This window comes from Dipodomys spectabilis, unplaced genomic scaffold (assembly GCF_019054845.1).
Source record: "Dipodomys spectabilis isolate Male_0828 unplaced genomic scaffold, ASM1905484v1 ptg000032l, whole genome shotgun sequence".
Taxonomy (NCBI): domain Eukaryota; kingdom Metazoa; phylum Chordata; class Mammalia; order Rodentia; family Heteromyidae; genus Dipodomys; species Dipodomys spectabilis.
Genome location: NW_024870709.1, coordinates 23,123,135 through 23,142,636, shown reverse-complemented (window position 1 = coordinate 23,142,636; position 19,502 = coordinate 23,123,135). Strand labels below are relative to the sequence as shown.

Here is a 19,502-nt window from a genome sequence, read left to right as displayed (position 1 = left end):
GACAAGTCTTTATTAATCTTGTCCTCAAAGGAGGATGATACGGAAGGCTTTTCAAATGTCGGTGTTTGTCAAGTAATCCATTGTCTAGCAGACATTTGAGTTCATAGCTATAGCCTTTGGGCACTGAGCAGAAAATCACATGCAATCAAATGACCTCAAGAATGGGGGTAGGGAGGAGAAGGCTACAGCCTACAGACTTGGGAGTCGTTGAAAGCTGATGATGTGTCATGCGCTGGAACCTGACCCTTCCTCCATCACGGAACTTCTGGTATTTGTCTTAATTATAACAACAGCCCCAGAAGGTAATACTTGTTATTTTTTCTAGTTTACCAGTGAAAACACTTGAAAGGGCTCTGAGAGTTCATAAATTTTCCCTTCCCCCAAATTGCCTTTGACGTAACCCATTACAATTTGGTTTTTGGGGACTTCAGAGTAGTCAAAGACATTCAGGGAACTTGTCCATCTGGTTTATTTATTTACTTATTGTTATTTTCTATTATTTCAGAACTGGAGATTGAATTGCAGGGCTTTTCTTCATCCACTACTCGAGTCATGCTTGTGATGCTTTTGCTTCCAATTGCTTTCCAGATAAGATCTCTTGTTTTTGTCAGAGTAGGCCTCAGATTGATCCTGCTACTTCCATCTCCTGAGCAGTCACTACATGGCTAATTTTTCTGGAAATTTCTTTTACTTGGTTAGTTTTTCCTGCATTCTTCATCGACTTCTGCTTGTTCATGATCTTCACATTTAAACCTGCATTTGATCTCACCCTGTCTGGCCTCCTAGGCTTTTTGAATCTACAAAGAAATATGCTAAGGGGAGAGGCCCTCTAATGTTCTAAGGCCTGTGCTTTTTTAATATTCATCAGAGGCCAGTACTGGCAACTGTCCATCTGGCCTACTTTCAAGTCAGTGGCCTGCTGAGTGACATTAGGCAAATGACTTTCCCCTCAGTGTGCTTCCTTTTTGGCAGCTAAGAATCAAGAGGATTAAAATTCAAAAATGGAAAGCATAAATTGGTACTCTGTTCCCTACAGAACCGTACACACAAAACCGTAAAAATGCAGACGTTTAAAATCACACACAGAAGAGTGACCAACTAGTCATTATTCACCCTACATCAGCTCCCCTCCATGTATTGCATGTGTTCTTCTGCCTACAAACCAGAGTAATTAATTCCCTTATAGAAGTGAAAAATTAGACCTGTGGTTCAAATGCATCTACTGGAGACCAAAAATCAGTCTTCCCAAAAATATTATCACTGTTACTTGCAAGAGTTGGGGAGGGGAGATTTTGATCTATGTGACATTAATTCTTAAAAATTGAAGATATACTGTGGAATAGGTACATGGTTGTCCCACTATGAAAATAGTTTGAGTTCTTGTGGACAAAGAATTAAGCAGGGTGATGTATTTGTAGCCCTGTCTGCATTCATATTTTTGATCACTGTTTTTTTTAATTTTTATTGCTTTCACAATATAAATTTATTTAACTTTGCCTTTTGATTTCTAATAAGCTAGGACTGTAAAGAAGAAAAGGACACGGGACATGGAAAGCCTTTCAAAGGCCTCAGATTTCATAATATTTATGCCATCTCTTTCAAATAAAATTATATTGTTCCATGAGATAGGTCCTCTGCAAATCCAGTAGCAGGTAGAAGCCAGGTTTCCTCAACTAGCATGGGACAGCCTCTGTACATACACAGTCTAGACGAAGGCCCAGGAAGTAGTGTTTCTTCTTTTCCCCCTTTCCTATGTAAGGTCTACCATGCAAACTCTCATATTCTATCTTAACTACAGCCTTATCTAGCATGATTGATGTTAAGAATGTCTACTCCTTGTAGGAGAGACCTAATCATAAGAGTTTCTTGCTGGACACTTAGTGGCTCATACCTATAAGCCTAACTACACAGAAGGCTGAGATCCGAGAATCAAAGATGTGAAGTCAGCCTGGACATTCAAATCTGAAAGACTGTTATCTCTAAGTAACCAGCAGAAATTTGGAAGTGGAAATGTCACTCAGATGGTAGAGCATCAGCTTAAAAAGCTGAGTAAAGTTGTAAGACCCTGAGTTCAAGCCTCAGTACCTGCACACACACACACACACACACACACACACACACACACACACACACACACACACACACCACACACAAGAAAGAATATCATATTATATTGTGGTTGATAAACTCCAAGACTAAAGATACTTATGAGGTGCTGAGAATCTAATTCTTACAAAATCTTCTTTCCGTGAGGTATTGAAGCTTCATGTTTTTACCTATACTTCTGGCTCTTATATCTTGGGTAGTTTGCAGAGCTGAATTTACCCTGTTCCACTTCATGTGACTGAGTATGAAAATATTCTTGAGTGTTTGATTTTCACAATAAGGCATCTACTGACTTTGCGACTGAAAAATAAATGAAAAATAAAATGCATTTTGTACTTTAGAAGTCTAAGCCTATAATTGCTTAGAGACATTAAATTGAGCCATACATGTTGAGAAAGGGGAGTTGTTGTTGTGTTCTGAGAAGATATGATAAAAAAAAATAAGCTGATGTGGTCAAGAGGTGTGTGTACCATAACCCTAGGAACCTTGGTAGTGACATGCTTTAAGATACCTTTTATTCTCAACCTCATTACTAAATGGAGTCATCTCTTCCCACACTTGCAGGGGATTGTCACATTACCATAAGGTAATTTGTAAGAGGGCTGCTTCATCAGGCTGTGAAACATCAAGAGGATACAAAGTCAGCATTGAACACTCCACCAGGGATGGTGGCTCAGGCATACCCAGACATTTATCTGTCTACTCTGCCATCATAGCTGAAGATAAACAGAAGATAGTAGAAGGAAGGCAAACAGGAATCATTGGGTACACTCAAATGTGAAGCTCACATGTCGATAGGTTATATTATTAGATGCAGCAATCCCCATTTTCCCCATTATCTCCATCTTCCATTGAGGAATCAAAGATTCAGAGAATTTATAAAATTCCAAAATTTGAAGCTAATATGCCTCAAAGCTGGGATTTGAAACAAAGATTAAGTGATAATTCCTTCTTTTCATGCCCTTGACCTAGTGCCTTTGTATTCAAGAAATGATTCATGTTAGAAAAAATAATCTCTGTTATTTTGGACTATGATGTTTGAGGAAAATATTTATGAGCATAATACATTGAATCCTCTATGGCCTTTTCTGAAATGGGCATGAAGTGAAATGACACTGAAGTAATTTCCAGTTCCATTGTTCAGGTTCAGATGATCTCAAATCACAATGCTTTCCCTAGGGATATACAGGCATAGGTTCGTGAAACATTTTGTCCAGAGAGTTGTACATGGTAGCCCTTCTTTAGAACCCCATCTGAACTCAACAGGTTCTCTTATACTTAAACTTGTTTTGGGGGACTGATCCTATTTTTAACCATACTGACATAAGCAGTAACTCTAATGACATTAGGCTTTCCACAGAATATATTCAGCAGCTCCACATGAATGTGCAGATCCAATATCTGATTTTTTAACCTTTCTTGGAAATTGTCATATTATAGCACCGTGTAGTCACAAGAGAAGCAGTATCAGTAATAAAGAGCCATAGATACAAAGGACTGATCACCATAAGCTATGTCTACCACACATACTCAAGTGTGATGGTACCAGAAGGTTCGGAGCTTTTAGGATGTAACTGGACTAAGTTGGAGGAGCCCTTGGGGATGAAACTAATGTCCTAATAAATGGATAGAAAGTTTTCTCTCTTTCCACCATGTGGGAGAGAATAGCAGGCTGTAGCATAGAGGACCAGCACTAGAGCCCAGCCATGCTGACACCTTGACTCCGAACTCCAAACAGCCCTGCAATCAATTGATTAATCAATCCATGATCAATAAATATTGTTTATAAGCCATCGAGTCTAATACTCTAGTTGTGAAAATTGGAAGTCAAAATAAAATAAAGGTTAAAATCTGGCATTTGCCAGTTTGTTTAAACTAGGGATCTGTTCCATTACAGTTTTTGTTGTGTCTTCTCATACACATTTTACTGTTTTTCTATGCAATGGCCATATGGCAGCAGTCTCTACACATTTGCACATTAGAGGCAACAACCAGTCAAGGTGAAAAATATAGGCACTTATTGGTGCTCCCACCATCTGAAACTGATCCATTAGTTATCTCTACTGGGGTCCAAAGTGAGAAGTATTGATACTTTTAGTATTATCTCAATAGTGGGAGATCTTTTGTACTTCTGCTTAGCAAACTGTATAATTGTGTGTTTGCCTGGAGGAAGAGATAGCAGTAGGCAGAATTTAATTATATGCCTCTGTGCTCATCACCTGGTAAGTTAATGCATTTTAACGGAGGAATTTGACTGGCTATAGACTATATGAATACTTGAGATTTTCGTTGGCCTTTTAGAGCCAAGTGTAGTGCCATTGCAAATCTGAAGACAAACTTGATTCACAGAATAGATGTCAGTAGTTGATACTTGAAAGTTGTCCCTAAATTTTACTTCTTTAGGATGAGTCATGGGATTACTTAAGAAAATGTGCATGTCCCTTAAAGTTATGTCACCGTCCTATCCCCTCCCATACCTACTCTCTATCCGCAGTTGCCCAGGGGCTCACCCCCTAGCCACCATGCTGGAGGATGTGGGAAGGCCTCTACTTCTATCTCTGACTACTGTCTTAAATCTTAGCCTTGCATCTCAGGCTTGCTGAGCACTTAGCGTGTTTATCAGCCCCCTTTCTGTTCAGAGTACTTTATAGAAGCAGAGGCAACAAAACCAAAACCAAAGTCTTGTAATCCAACAAGCCTTTCACTGAGAATACTTTTTCTCCTTCTTTTCACTTTCAAAATCTGTCATCCTGACCTTGCCTTCTTTTCCCCATCTTATGTGCACATCCATCCTTCAGTCATTAACACTCTCCACATCCAGTCGTTTCAAGAGCCAGGAAGTACAGTCTGCCAGTAGGGAAACATCTTAAAGTCTAGTCATTAATAGTGTCCAGAGTTTCTAAAGCTCATGGTGTTGATCCCTTGTCCCTGTTTCAACTGCATTACCCTTCTCTTTTATCTACTTCCTGAGTCATCCTCACCTGACATCATCCCACAGTTTAGAGCTGCACTCTGTTCTAATACCCCAGTGACCACAACTCGCCATCATCCTTCACTGCCTAGGGCCAATCTCCTAAACTCTGTCTCAGTTTGCCTCATCCACTCCACCAACCTCTGTTCCCCTGAAATAATATACAAGAATGGACTCTATCTTTTGTGACTCAAATGGTCCAGTTTTTTTTTTTCTCTCTTGAATGAAACTGGAACGAGTTGAGGGTTTTGTTGTTGTTATTATTTTTTGTCTTTTGGTTATCGAGTTGTGTTTTGGTTTCGGTTATTTTCTTGCTTGTTATTCTGTAACAAAAAGTCACTGACACAACAGAAATCTAAAGTTTGGTTATCTTCTTGAGATTGAGAAGAGATATAAATTTATAGATATAAATTTACAGAAAACACAATTCTTCTTAATAGTCATCTGTCAACAAAGCAAGATAGCCCCAAGTGAAGAAGTGGCTTTTGACAGACTTGAGAGCTCAGGTGGAGCAGAGCCCTCTCTGTTCTGTTAAGCTTTGTTAAGCACTGACACAGGGTTTTGCAATAATTATCACATGCAACTGTAACAGACCAGGTAGTGAATACCATTGAGTTCATATGAAGAAAATCAGACTGGGAACCAAATCTAAGTCACAAATCCTCATTTGACAGAGCAGAAGGGCCCAAGAAACTCCTGTGTAGCCTCTGAGAAAACAAAGAAAAAAAATAGTGAAAGAATCTGAATTTGATTCTGAAGTTTTTGAATTGCATAAAATAATTAACCACTGGTATCACTAATGTTTCTTTTTAATTTCCACTTTTCAAAACTTCCCATTTGTCTCTAGTGTATTAGGACTTTACTTGTATTGCTTGTATTTCTACTGGAATTAGTTATCATTTAACATAAAGCTCCTGGGAATAGCCTATTGATTGAGTAAGGACAGCCTGAGGCAGTCTCCTGTGGGCCTCTCTAGCACCTCACTTTGTAAATGATACTTCAGACAAGATTTAATACCTGCTTTGAGAATTGAAAGTAGAGTTGCAAGCACAAAGGATTCCTAGGCAAGTAAGTTGGAGGGCTGATGCTGCTTTAAGCAGCACAGTATGTATTAACACACCCATGAGTCAGAAGAAAACATCAATGATGCACAGTGTTTAACTTTGCCTCATGGCAAAACACACCATTGTGGATGTGGTGAAACAAGGTTGTTTTTGTGGAGCAGGGCTCCCTGCCCCAACTATATAATTTATCTATGTCACTATCTCTCAAAGTCAGTTGAAAAAAGAGAAATGATGGAATTCAAAATTGCTATTGATTTGGTTCTCTATCCAGCGAGACAACCAAGATGTAAAAGACTTGAAGTTAATTTCACTTCATGAGAAATATATTTAGAAAATATTACAAACCAGTAGTGGAAATGTAATATGAAATTATCATCTTACTGAATTTTGAAACATAGATGTAGTGTTTCCTAATAATTTATTACATGAAATACCCCAGGAAATGGAATGAACACTAACTAAAATAGAAATGAAGGAAACAATAAATGGTCCTTTTTTTTTGCCAGTCCTGGGGCTTGAACTCGAGGCTTTGGCACTGTCCTTTTGCTCAAGGCTAACACTCTACCACTTGATCCACAGTGCCACTTCTGGCTTTTTCTGTTTATGTGGCACTGAGGAATTGAACCCAGGGCTTCATGCATGCTAGGTAAGCACTCTACCACTAAGCCATATTCTCAGCCCAAATGGTCATTATTTTAAACTCCATGTTTTAGTTCAGGAATTATAAAATAGTTCTTAATGCAAATTCAAATTACAGTCTGAAACAACTTTATCATTTTGTTAACAGCTGGATCTTCTTTATTTCGACAGAAGGAGCTTGTATAATATAAATGTTCTAACTTGAAGAATTATTTTGCAATCGAAGTCTAGTACAACAGAAATTCCTTTGGCAACAACTCATATTTACAGCAAAAAACTTTATAGTTTGCAAGAATATGAACTTAAAATGGGGATGAAACTTGATATGTAATGGCAGCAATGGGAGGGAGGGAATGAGCGGGAAAGAGGGAACAGCTGACACTAAGCAAAAGGAAAGAAATGTACATATCAGCCGATGTGGAAGAAATAACTGTATTGTCAAAGCTCATAGAATTCATAAACTTTATAGACCATGATAAAGACAATTTGTCCCATGAAGATTAGAATGTGTTTGTGACTTTAACTAAGTATCACCATCTCACAATTCTGTGAAATTTGTGAAATTTATGTAATCAGTTAATCACAATAAAAATTGCTATAAAATAAATAAAACATTCATATACTTAGAACTTGTTAGAAAAAAACTGAGTTGTAAAGTGGTTTGTCCACAGAAGTGTTTAGGTCTTTAGCATTTACTCCATAGCACAACAGAGCGCCAAGCAGTTTTATTTTTTGACTTCGCAACTAACTTTCCATTTTAATAAAATCATATCCATGGCACATTCAATGTTAGTATGCAAACCCATATAATAAACTATCATTAATGACTTGAATTTCAAAATCTTTACCTTCAGCAAACTTAAGTCCATTCTTACATGATCTGACATGGATTACTGGGCTGCAGCCCAGGTTTATTTTGTAGGATTAAGGCTCAGCTCGATAATTGTTGGTTTCAGTAATTTCCCAGAATTTGCTGAGGCTACAGTTCCAGGAACAACATTATAAACTTAAAAAAAATGGCTTGGAGAATTAAACATACCTATTTACCAATTAAACCATTATTAAAAACCAGGCACAATAGTGTGCACCTGTAATCCCTTTAGAGACAGGAGGATCACAAGTTTGAGGCCAGCCTGAGCAAATTAGTGAGACTCTATCTCAAAAATAAAATAAGGGGTACAAAAACTAAAAGGGATAGAGACACGGCTTATGTGGTAGAGCATTTGCCTGGTGAGCTTGAGACGTAGGCTTCTAAGAATCTCTCTGTCTCTGTTTCTCTCTCTGTTTCTCTTCTTTCACACAAATAGTCTGTGAGACATGATATCACTCTTGCACAGAAGGAATAACAAGCCTCACATATTTATAAAATATGTTTATGCAGAGTAGGTCGACAACAATAAAAACAGTAATAAATACTTCATATCCTCATTGATCATAATCTATTCACTTGCATCCCCAGACCGATTCACTAATTCAGAACTCAAAATACTTGAAGTTAAATGTTTTATGGTTTGAGTTGAAGTAAAATTTTTTCTCCTCTCTCATACAAGTTTTTTAGACAATTAGATTAAAAAAAAAACTATGACTATATCTTTAACAAGTAGAATATTTAGAAAGCTACCTGTGAATTTCTTTTTTCTTCATTATATACTTTAATATTTCTCCAAAAGTATTAAATTATATTTTCTTAAGAGTGAATATATTTTATATTCTTAGGTAACCTTGATCAGATAATTTTGAAGAATATGAATTATTGTTTAGCAACAACAGACCAGTTTCTTTAAAAAGTAAAGTGAATAAGCAAACTGGATCTGCTCTTTCCAAGTCTAGAGAAGAATAGTCAGACAAAATTTTATCACAAAATCTGAAATAATGAAGAAAAGCTGTTTAACTCTTTCCCAAGCCTTCCACCAGTTAGTACACTAGCATAAGCGTGCGGGTGTGTTTCAATGATTTATATGGAGTTTATAAGGCCAAACCACATGAACTGTGTTTTTCTGGTCTATATTTTTGATGTGGCAACTGGGGCTTCACTGGTTGGAAAAGGGCAGAAAGGCTAATTCCTAGATACAGTGAAGACATGCTTTATCCTAGGCAAACTAACCAACCCAGAGCCCATACCCTCCACTTCCCCTAGGACACCCTGGCACTCTAGGCTCATGGTGTTGTAGGGCCAGACATCAGGCAACTTGGGCGCCCCTCTACCGCATATTCTGGAGCGTGGGGAACATACTAAAATTAGCAAATTATGAACCCATCTTATCTTTTCCTCAGAAACCATAGTCAAACTCTTGCCCTTTTTAATCTCTTTCTCCTCCTACTCCCTGACTAACCCTGTATTTTCCCACATGGCCTTTGGTGGCCTGTTTCCTGTTTCTAGGGAGCTGCAAGCATAAAAATCCCTTTATGATAGTAACTTCATTGTCTGTAGGCCTTTCCCAGACCTAATTAAACAAATATTCCATACACTTTAAAATACAGAGTCAACTGCTGGACCTGCTATGAAGAGTGATTCAGGCAGAGAAAATAGTTCATGCAAATGAACTCATGGAAGTGAGCTTAATATGCAGGGCTATGCCAGTGGGTCTGTCTTGACTGGCACATATTATGTGAAGGGTAAAAGGGAAGAGTAGTACTGGCAGGAAGAGGCAAAGGCTAAATCATACATCCCATAGGGACTTGAGGAAAAGAGTAAGGAGTTTGGATTTATTCTAAATTGAAAGGAAATAACCAGGGTTTCTAAGGAAAGAATGACACAATATGATGTATTTGTTAAAAGATCAGCCTGGGGCGCATTTGGAGAAAGAATTAAAATTAACCAAAGGACATTAGTCATTTTTTCTTCCTGATGACAAAATAACTGGGAGGACCAACTTCGAAGGAAGAAAGGTTCATTTTTGCTTATAATTTTAGATGTTTCAGTCTATGGTCCATTGGCCCTGTTTTTCTGGACCTGCGTTGGCTCAGTAAATATAGCATTGCAGGAGCTTGCAGCAAAGGAAGCTACTCATCTCTCCCAGAAAGCAAAGAGAAAAATAGGAAGGCAGGAATCCAAATTTCCTTTTTAACGATATACCTCCAGTGGGGTTTTTTGTTTTTTGGGTTTTTGTGTGTGTGTTTTTTTGTGCCAGTCCTGGAGCATGAACACGGGGCCTGGGCACTATCCCTGAGTCTCTGTGTTCAAGGCTAGCACTACCATGAGCCACATTCCCAGCTCACCTCCAGTGTTCTAACATCCTTCCATTAGGCTCCATTTCCCAAGGGATCTAGCACCTCTGATAGTCGACAGCCCAAGCCTTAAACACATGACTATTTAGAAGAGATTCATTCTGTGGCCCAAGGTTAGAATCAAGAAAACCAATAATGCTGAAATTGAGACAAGAGGAGGCAGCAGCTGGGACCAAGATGGTAGCTAAAAAAAGTATCCTAAATATTTGATGTGAAACAATACAAGAAAATGAAGATTGGATTATATGACAGCAGAAACTTCTTCAGAAGAACAAGTACGGCTTTAAGAAGTATAAGTTATACCAATTTCTTTCTTCAATAGAATGACAGGTTACTTTCATCTAAGAGAAGGAGAGTTTTAGTACCATGTTTTGTGTTATACAGCTTCTCAGATCCTCAAGATCACAGTGTCCGTGGACCATTAATAGCATTGTTAAGGAGAGTCCTGATTTTACAAATTATTGGTCTTATAACAGTTCAATCTCCAGGCTTCCCATAAGATATAACAATGAAGTAGGCTTTTGCATGCTGAAAGTTTTAAGTTAAACTTCTGTACAGTAAGTTTCTAATGTTACAGGAAACTTTTACTTTTTTTTTGTTGGTAGTGGGGCCTGAACTCTAGGCCTGGGTGCTTTCCTTCAGCTCTTTAGCTCAAGGCTAGTGCTCTACTGCTTGAGCTACAGTGCCACTTTTGGCTTTTCTGCTTATGTGGTGCTGAGGAATCAAACCCAGGGCCTCATGCATGCAAGGCAAGCACTCTACCACTGAGCCACCCCAGCCCACAGGATACTTTTTGAATTAAGAGAACATACTCTTTGGGCTTAGTTCTACCCTTCTTTCCTTCCTTCTCTCCTTCCTTCCTGTCTTTTTTCCTTTTTTCCTTTCTTTCACATCAATAGTTGCACAATGGTTATTTTATTTTAACATGTCTATTTTTCAATGCATCTCAATCAGTCATCTTCTTTACCTCCCCCAGTATCATCAAGTTTGCTTTATTCCATTTTCACACATATACATAGAGTATTATTACTTTATTTTCCTTCTTTTTCATATTTGCTTACCTCCTCCCACTGATATACACACCCTAGTCCAGACATGTTTTAATGTCTTAATATTTTTTTATTGACTACCTGTTGGTTGTTCAAAACAATTCCACCATGGTACCTCAGACTTACAAATATCATGTTTTAGTCGTTAGTTCTATAGGTGTTTATATGTACAGTTGTATTTTAGGACTAACATCTACATTGAAACATTATATGGTCGATAAACCTTAATAATTTACTATCTGGCTCTTTGCAGAAATTTTACAATTAAAACTAATGAACAAAAAGTCTCCCAATACCAACTATCACATGTTGTTTTCTTATTTGTGGAAGTGTGGGAGAACACACAGACATACACAACACACACACACACACACACACACACACACACACACACACACAAACAAGATCATGAAAGTAATAAGGGAAACACTAAGGAAGTATAAGGGGAAAGGAAATGGCTAGATGCAAGAGTAATAGAAGGGTGAACTCATCAAAATACATTTTGTGCATTATGAAATGCATGGAATATTACACTGAAGCACCTTACTTTGTGCAATTAATATACACTCACTAAAAGTAAAGTTTTATAAAAAAATGCAAATATTTTTCATCAATTTCTCCAAAGGTTAGAGACAAAAATAAGTCTTATATGTTCTTTTTTTTCTATAGAATTCTAATTTTATGAAGATCAAGATGTTCCAAAGAAAAATTTACATTTGTAATTTAAAAATATTCTTGGTATTTGGTAACATATTTGCTTCACTGGTGTATGGACTTATGTAAGAACTTAGATGTTTAATTCATTTTTTATGTTATTTGATTATAGCACATGGGAAAATATGTCTAAAGTACTTTTGTGTACTTTAGACATATTAGAGAAAATTGTCAAAGATTTAGAAGGGGGTTGGATAGAGAAGTTAATTCTAACATTCTCAAGAACTTTTAGTTTTTGAAAGAGGTTCTAGGTAGTCTTCAGGGATTCATGGTATTTTTGTCTGAAAACATCATCAAGGATTATCTTTCGATTTATTTTTATATGGAAAATACAAGTTAATATGTTAATATAATTCATTTCAACCTATATTTGGTTGGGGGTTATTAAATGTATTTATTTTCATATCTCCTTTGACTCATGTTTATTGCTTCAAATGAACCCCAAACTGATGGCATTAGATTAGTAATAATTAGAGGAGCTAAGTGAAAATATTAGTTGCCTAGAATGGGTAAAAAAGTACACCAATAAGACATTCTTGATGGTCACAAAACTCAAACAACTTAAGCAAGCTTATGAATCGCCTCTCCCTGCTAGAGTTATATACTCCAGTGGGGCAAAGCAACACTAGGAGGCCAACACAGTACCTTCTTGGCCAGGCAGGAAGGATAGAGGAGAATTTCAGTGTGCATCCTCTGAGAGCTAGGGCAGAAATCATCAGAGGGAGGCTGGCAGGCCCTGTGAGGGATACCTGCCCTCTCAGGAACTTTGATTCTTCCTTGTATCTGGCTTCATGAGGAGAGCTGCCAACACGGTTTCCTGTTTGGCTTTACTTTGTTGGGTGCTTACAAATCCCATCTATGTTGTCCCCTTTCTCCCAGAACCACCCTGCCGGAGGAAGCAAGGTGACCGTGGACACCAAAAGGAGGTGGTGTGCCTGGAAGCCCCTTGGAGCACATCTGGATGACTAAAGTTCCAGCCATTGTGTAATCAAGTGCCCCAGTCCTTGGCAGGGCAGAGAGAAGGATGTGTCCTTAGAGAAGATAAACTCTAGTGATGCAATCATGACTACAGTTTGATTTAGGCTTTGGCATTCCTGTTGACTGGGAACAATCCTATTTTCTTTGTACTTTATTCTATATGTCGAATGTTTGCTTTTCTATACAGTTTGAGAAATTCTGTCTTCCATATTTTCCCTTTTCCCCCTATGTATTCTACATAATGTCTTGTAGCATTCAGACCTTTAGACAACAACAACAAAAATCCTGATTGTCACCTGTTTAAAAATGTGGACTGAATCTACCATGAATCTACCACACATTTGTATTTCATAGAATTTTCTATAGGCAAATGGAATTTACTTTGTTATATAAAAGTCAAAAAGCATTTTATAATTGGACACTGTGAGCAATTGAACTTAAGTTAACCTTCCTAAGAATTGTCAAAGAAGGTGACTTATTGAGTGTGTGTGCTAGATACTTGTTAGAGACAACTGTAGAAAGTACAGATGAAAAATTAGGATGAACAAAGTCAGCCTTATCAAGAATTATGAAAAACAGGATGTCACATGGTCTCAGCAAAGCTGCTGATGCAAATTGAATGCCTCCTGTTTGTTTACTTAAAATATGACGAAGAGCTGTAGCTTTAGTTCCATTGAAACAGATAATATATTCACCATAGCCTCGTAACCAAACACATACTGGGCTACTTGCCAGAATTCTAGGTTTTTGTTTGATTTTGTTTAGTTATAAGCTAAGCAACTTCTATGTTTATGTTTTCTCCTCCTAGTGAAGTTCAGTAACAGTTTGAATACTGGTTTGGGAATCAGAGGTACCTGAGCTCAAATTTGCTATTCTGCTAATTATCCAGAAGAATATCAGGTAAATGTTAACCTTTCTGAGATTTGCTTTCATCATTTGTGAAATCAAAATGTTAATAGCTATATTGCAACATTGTTTTTTTTTTTTTTTTTATTTGAGAACATACTGTACAGAGGGGTTACAATTACATGGGCAGGATAATGCATACATTTCTTACCAAGCATTGCAGCCTCCTCCTTTGTTTACCCTTCACCTCCCTTCCCAGCCTCCCCCCTCCCTCCCGCCCAATCATACCCCCCCGCCCCCCCACCACACCGACATTGTAAAGCTGGTTTTGACATGACATTTTGTACTTCTCATTGTTGCAACAGGTCCACCTGAATCCTTAAACGACTTGTTTGTCCCCGTCTCCTCCACCTGTTATACTGACATCAAATATAGTGAAAGCGGGGGTTACACTGTGGGGGAGGGACATACAAAGCAACAAAGAAATCATCTTATAAATGCGTTAGAAACACATGCATGAAAGAAACAAAAACATTAAAATACATATTTGAGGGTTTGTTTTCCTAACATCACATTATCTGACTTTTTCTGCTTGACTCATACATATACTAGATATTGCAAATAAGGGAAACCATGGGACCTATGTTTCTTTGGGCCTGGCTTACTTCACTTAATATAATTTTTTCCAAGCCTTTCCATTTCCTAACAAATGGGGAAATGTCATTCTTTCTGATGGAGGCATAGAATTCCATTGTGTATATATACCACATTTTCTTGATCCATTCATCTACTGAGGGGCATCTGGTGCAACATTGTTTTTAATGATTAGAGTTACTAATACAAATGCTTTGGTATATTTCATAAAGGCAGGTATTCTACAAAGGAAGAAAATACTACTTATTGCAAGCTTAGTAAAATATTTTTTTGTTGTTTGTTTTTGTGTATGTGTTCTTGGGGCTTTTCTGGCTCACTTGCAATACATGTCACCATTAAAAAATGTATCCAAAAATTTATATTATAGAAAAGTGCTTATGATAAAACATTAAGTATAAAAGCAGGCTACAGGGGCTGGGAAGGTGGCTCAGTGATAGAGTGCTTGCCTTGCATGAGGCCCTGGGTTCAATTCCTCAGCACCACATAAGTAGGAAAAGCCAGAAATGGTGCTGTGGCTCAAGTGGTAGAGTGCTAGCCATTACCCGAAGAGCTGAGGGACAGTGCCCAGGCCCAGAGTTCAGGCCCCACAATTGACCAAAAAATAAATAAATGAATAAATAAAAATAAAAGCAGGCTACAAATGCATATATAGGGCCCAGATTTGATCATATTTACACTTTTGTGTCAAATTGCAGCCACTTTTTCTATTTAGTATTTTTGGGGGAGAATTTTATTTTTGCTTATTAAATAAGGATGACACAGATGTCCGGTACGTATGGTAATAATATTAAAATGCCTGACAAACAGAGTTGATTTAATTTTATGCATTTCAATGAAGTTGAGATTTTCTTTTTTTTTTTTTTGCGGGGTGGTGAGGGGGGTGGTCCAGTCGTGGGGCCTGTACTCTGGGCCTGGGTACTGTCCCTTAGCTCTTCAGCTCAAGGCTAGCACTCTACCACTTGAGCCACAGCACCACTTCCGGCTTTTTTCTTTTTGCTTATGTGGTGCTGAGGAATTGAACCCAGGGTCTCAGGCATGCAAGGCAAGCGCTGAGCCACCTTCCCAGCCCAGTTGTGATTTTCTTTTTTGTAAAATACTCATGTAGAATAAATCTTTATATAAAATAAATCTCAGGTGTAATGTCTTGCAATTCATGATGTAATTTTTAGTTTGAAAAATATGGAACCAGGAAGTAGTGGGTTTTTCTTGTCATCCTAGGTACTCAGGAGACCCAGATCCCAGAGGATCATGGTTTAAAGCCATCCCAGACAGAAACATTTAAGACAGTCAATCTCTAAAAGAAGTGTGATTCAAATGGTAGTGCCAGCTGAATAAGAAAGCTAAGCAAGCTGAGCAAGAGTGAAGCCTTGAATTCAAACCCTGGCCAAAAATAAACAGATAAAAAATGTGTTGGAAGAGTAGTTATCTGGATTCTGAAAATTTTCTGAAAATTTTGGAGTATAGAGTATATCATAAGGACCTGAATCATAGATGGTAATTTTGACCTAGAAGAGGTATTATATCTGGGCAAAGGGAGGAGAGAGAATGATCATTTGAGATGAGTTTTCACAGCAATCTGGATTAAACATGCAGTAAACATGTTTAATAAAGTAGTTGTGAACCATTTGCCTCCAGGGTGATATAATTGGCAAATTCTGTGTCATTTGCTATAGTCCCACCTACGATTAGTAATTTAGTCATGATGGGACTTTCCATAAGATGAGTAACACAGTTGGTGATTAACTGAGAAAAGGAAGAGCAAGCAATCATTGAAAACCTCTACTAAATTTTTTGATGAGTTTGTATAAAGAGTGATTTATTATTATTTATTTACTATAGGTGAGAATTTGACCTTTTACCATGATACTAACAGCAACTACTTGAGTAGTTTTTATTTATTTTTGGCAGTGGCCCATGGGTTAACACTTCATGTTGATGTAATTAGACTTTTTAAAGCAGTAGGTTTTTCTCTTGCAGATACCAAGTCAACTGAATTCATGACTGAGTTAAAATTAATCATCTTCAAGCAGAAGTGATTTTTTTCTAGAAGACACTGTTGTTTCAAATCTTAAAATATGTCTGTAGTTTATCATTTACACTGCCTAGTTGTCAATAAAACATTACTAGGTAGACCCAGAGAAGAGATCATAGAACTGAAAACAGAGTAAAACCAGTGTGTATGTGTGTGTGTGTGGGGGGGGAACTGCTCATCAGACCTCCTAACAATGGAGTTATCATCTAGAGAATTACAATAATGGATATAAAAATTGATATTAATAAATTCTGGAAATCAAATAAGCTCAGCGTAAAAATGAAAAATAGAAAATATTTACTAACCCCCAGACTTTTGAGGCCTTGAAAGAGTTGCTTGATGTAATGCTCCCAGAAGCCATTCACTGCACACTGCTCCTCAGAGTTAGAATTGAAACTTTGCACTCTGTCCTAGTGAAGTGGTGCCTTGGATTCACAAAGAGGCTGCACAAGAAAAGATGTCAAAGGGTTGAACTGACACCACCTTCCTGGGAAACAGCATAGCTGATCTGAGATCCTCCCAGCCAGCCATAATATCTTTCCTCTCTGTGACTGGGCTAGCCTGGTTATAGGTTGGGCTGCTATGGTACTATTAAGAAATGGAATTGCCTGGTGCTGGTGACTTATGCCTGTAATCCTAGCTACTCAGGAGGCTGAGATTTGAGGATTGAGGTTCAAAGCCAGCCGGGGAAGGAAAATCCATAAGACTTTTATCTCCAACTAACACCAGAAAATTGGAAGTGGTACTGGGGCTCAAGTGGTAGAACGCTAGCTTGAACTGAAGAGCTGAGGGTCAGTGCCCAGGCTGAGTTCAAGCCCCACAACTGACAAAAAAAAGGAAAGAAAAAGAAAGAAAGAAAGAAAGAAAGAAAGAAAGAAAGAAAGGAAAGAAAGAAAGAAAGAAAGAAAGAAAGAAAAAAAAAGGAAAGAAAGAAAGAAAAAAAAAGGAAAGAAGGAAGGAAGATGAAGGAAGGAAGGAAAAGAGAAAGAAGTGGAATCGTGATTGGTACCCTAGCTTATCTAGGCACTCGATAATTATGATATGCCATGCAGGTGTCATCCCTGGGGCTACCTGGCCTCACAGAGGCTGCAATGCTGTCATTCCAGTATCTAGTTTTGGAACTTGAAGAAGATTCATAGAATCTCTACCACCTCATTATTATAGATTACAGCCTTTATACTTCTGCTAATTACACACTAAAATCCTTTGCAAGTGAAAGTTTTTTCCCAATGAGAGTTACTCAGTGATGTTTGGAAGAGGTGATTGTTGTACCAGATGCATAGAAATTAACACAGAGATAGAAGAAACACACCCACCTACCCCCACGGAGGGAGAGACAGAGACAGAGAGAGAGAGAAGTATGCCATAACTAAAGAAACACAATAACTCTTCAAAGAAATGGTATTATCCAAGTTTTACAAGAGGAAATTTGAAATGATGATCTTAAGGAAACACATTTAGATATGCATGAATGTAAAACTTGAGAGGTTGAATTAGAAAGTTTGCAAGTTTATGACCATCTGTGGCTATATAGTGAGTGCCAGGACAGGATACATAGTGAGACCCTGCCTCAAAAAAAAACACTATAGGGGCTGGGAAGATGGTTCAGTGGTAGAACGCTTGCCTTGCATGCCTGAGGCCCTGGGTTTGATTCCTCAGCACCATATAAGCAAAAAGAAAAAAAAAAGCCGGAAGTGGCGCTGTGGCTCAAGTGGTAGAGTGCTAGCCTTGAGCTGAAGAGCTGTGGAACAGCACTCAGGCCCAGAGTTCAGGCCCCACAACCGGACCAAAAAAAAAAAAACACTATAAGGAAAAAATAAAAATCAGGAAAATCAATCATGATCTGAATTTTAAAAAGAACAAAACACATCTTGGAGCTGAAAAATTTAATCAATGCAATGTAAATATTGAACTTTGATGAACTAAGCAATAAACAGAAACAACCTTTTTAAAAGGTTATCTCTTGAACCAGGTGCCTGTGGCTCACGCCTATAATACTAGCTACTCACGAGGCTGAGATCTGAGGATCATGGTTCAAAGCCATCTTGGGCAGGAAAGTCCGTGAGACTCTTATCTCCAATTAACCCAGAAAACTGGAAGTGGTGCTGTGGCTCAAGTGGTAGAGCGCTAGCTTTGAGCTGAAGAGCTGAGGGACAGCACCTAGGCCCAGAGTTCAAGCCCCACAATCGACAAAACAAACAAACAAACAAAAAGGTATCTCTTGAAATGACCCAAGCAGAGGAAAATACAATTTAAAAAGACTTCCTACAGAACTCATGGGACACCAATGAGTAAACAAATTTAGCATAATAAGTATTCCAAAGGATGGAAAACTATGAATCAGCAAGTGTATTTAAGGAAATAATTTCTAAAATCTTTCTAGTCTTGGAAGAGATATGAACATACAGATGTAAGAAGACCAAAAATCCCAAGTAAATTCAACCTAAATATGTCATCAATGAGGAATATTATAGTTAACCTACCAAAAGAAAAAAATCTAAAAGTTCAAAGTCACATATAGAAGAATTTAAGAATTTACATTAATCTGTCAATGTATTTTTTAGTAGAAATGTTCATGACCAGGTAGACCATACATACTCACAAATTATGTGTTTGTATTATATATAATATATGAGAAAAATTGCCAGCTAATTACTATAGCTAGCAAAGCTGTCTTTCAGAGTTGATGTACAAATAAAGATATTCCCAAACCAGCAAAACCTGAGGAAATTCATCCCCACTAGACGATCTTTATAAGAAATAGTTAAGGGAGCTCTGCATCTGGAAACAGACAGATAATAATTGCCATCATGGGAATATGGAAAAGTATGAAACTCACTGGTAGAACATATATCCAAATGAGAAAAAGAACCAAGCCATATCAGCACAGAAAACCGCAAGCTCACAGAACAAACAATTTGAAGAAAGAAGAACTGATCAGAAGATAAGATGACCATGTATGAGTTAAGTTCATACGTGTGATTAATAACCTTAAATGTAAACAGATTATGTTTAATGATTGGAAAGACATCTAGCTGAATGAATTTAAAAAAAAAAAAAAACCTCAACATTGTGCTATACAGAAGAAACTCACTTCACCTATAAAGGTGAGAAAAAGATATTCCGAATAAATAGAATGAGTAGGAGTAGCTGTACTTACATGCTTAGATTCTTTCCTGGTCTGATCTGTTCAGTATCCCAAAGGCTAATACTCAGACGGT

General features: G+C 37.7%; 1 long non-coding RNA gene across 1 annotated transcript in view; it reads left to right on the top strand.

The window, feature by feature from the left end:
* LOC122105562 overlaps positions 1-19,502 on the top strand; it is a 54,353-nt gene that overhangs the window by 427 nt on the left and 34,424 nt on the right. The window contains exon 2 of the long non-coding RNA XR_006147052.1: positions 13,558-13,649. This is a non-coding gene — a long non-coding RNA (uncharacterized LOC122105562). The remainder of the gene's footprint in view (positions 1-13,557; positions 13,650-19,502) is intronic.